Source organism: Phacochoerus africanus, chromosome 2 (genome assembly GCF_016906955.1).
Source record: "Phacochoerus africanus isolate WHEZ1 chromosome 2, ROS_Pafr_v1, whole genome shotgun sequence".
Taxonomy (NCBI): domain Eukaryota; kingdom Metazoa; phylum Chordata; class Mammalia; order Artiodactyla; family Suidae; genus Phacochoerus; species Phacochoerus africanus.
The window spans coordinates 45,092,136-45,094,081 of record NC_062545.1 but is presented as its reverse complement, the minus strand read 5'-3'; the positions used below and the strand labels follow the sequence as shown (position 1 = coordinate 45,094,081).

General features: G+C 46.4%; 1 pseudogene; it reads left to right on the top strand.

The window, feature by feature from the left end:
- The first annotated feature begins 1,261 nt into the window (after nt 1-1,261).
- LOC125121015 (glutaredoxin-1-like) lies at nt 1,262-1,578 on the top strand (annotated as a pseudogene).
- The last annotated feature ends 368 nt before the right edge of the window (nt 1,579-1,946 follow it).

Here is a 1,946-nt window from a genome sequence, read left to right as displayed (position 1 = left end):
GAGGGACTTTCAGTCTGTGCTGGAGACCTGTCACCAGAAAGTCTTCGGAACTTTCCAGATGGCCTCTCAAGGTTGCATCCTTCCTGAGGGTGGACTATAAGTAACTCATCAAAGTAGGAATATAAAAGCCCAAACAAGACCTACTTGACAGGGGATTTCTGGTTCAGAGTCTCCCCCTGGGGCTGGCTGGGGTGGCTAACCCTACCTCATATCCTTTCCCTCCTTTCCACAACTGATTCCAAGAATACCTCTCATAAATACTAATGATCAGAAGTCTGTTTCAGAGTGAGCTTCCTAGAGAAGCCAACTTGTGTTTGGGAAGGAGCCCTGTGGACTTGAAGGAAGAGCATTTCCTTGTAAGTGGAAGGCCATTGGACCACTACCCACATGGTAATAATGTGGCTATAGAAAGAAGGGACATAACAGAGTTGCTTGGGTTTGTGTGGCCATCCCAAGGGGACCAGCTAAGGGTGGTACAGAGCTGGTCTAAGGAAGGTATTAGGTAGGAGCTTCCTCATAGGAGGTAGTCAGAAACTTCCCAGAGAGGAATAAGTCAAAAAAAGAGACATAGATGGAGGTTTTTCTGATTCTGAAGTAGAGTGTGAATTCAACATGCTTCTTTGATCTTCTAGGACTCTGAGGCATGGGCTTTCTCCCACTGAAAATTGTTAGGATGCTCCCAATCTCAAGGATGTGCTCCACCAGCCTTCAAGTTCAGATTCCATATCTCAGCTCCAGCTTTCTACAAGCCTCCCCTCCCCCTTCTCTCTTCTTCCGCTTTCCTCTTCCTCCTCCCTCTTCCTCTCCTCTTCTCCCCCTTCCTCCTCTTTCTCCTCCTCCTCCCCCTCTGATTCTTTCTCGTCCTCCTTTCTTTGGCTGCAATCTTCTCACATATTTTCATTTTCATATTGAAGACTCTCAGAGAAGAAAACAGCTATGTCCAGCTTAGGACACCAATTGATCTATTGGGACTTCAAAACTGTGAGTTATAAAGAGATTATGGAACTTAATCATGGAAAATAAGCAATATCCCCTCAACCTCATCTTCCTAAATACAAAAGAAAGCACAAGGCCTTGAAACAAGCTCAAGGAGAAGATGCTTATAGAACTCAATTTTCCTCACAAAGGGAAATCATTTCAAAATTAGGTCCTCATTTTATTTATATAGGACACAGGAAAGAAGGTATTCATGACAATGAAATTGAGGTTTTACACCAAAGCTATACCTGCAATTGAGGTTTCCTATCTGGGAGGCAGCGACCTGTAAGCATGGATCAAGCATTTGTGAGCAGCAAAATCCAGCCTGGGAAAGTGGTAGTGAACATCAAGCCACCTGCCCTACTGCAGAAGGACTCGGGACCTCCTCTGCCACTTGCCCTTCATACAAGGGCTTTTGGAATTTGTCGACATCACAGCCACCAGTGACACCAGCAAGATTCAAGACTATTTGCAACAGCTCATGGGAACCAGAATGGTACCTTGGGTAAAGAGTGCATAGGTGGATGCACCCATTTAGTGAGCATGCACAAGAGACGGGAGCTGTTGACTCACCTGAAGCAGACTGGAGCTGTGAGATAATTACAGAGCCGACCCCAGGCAGATATCCTCCTCGAGAGCTATAATAATGACAGATAATGACAGCACGTTCTGGTGGATGGACCTGGTGCTACATTCACCCAGCTGCAGCAATTGTTTACTTAAAATTCTGAAACATGGGAGTTCCCATTGTGGCTCAGTGGAAATGAATCTGACTAGCATCTATGAGGACACAGGTTCAATCCCTGGTCTTGCTCAGTGGGTTAAGAATCGGCGTTGCTGTGAGCTGTGCTGTAGGTTGCAGAAGCGGCTTGGATCCTGCAGTGCTGTAGCCGTGGCATAGGCAAGGGTCTATAGCTCCGATTTGACCCCTAGCATGGGAAGCTCCATATGCTGCAGGTGAGGGCCTA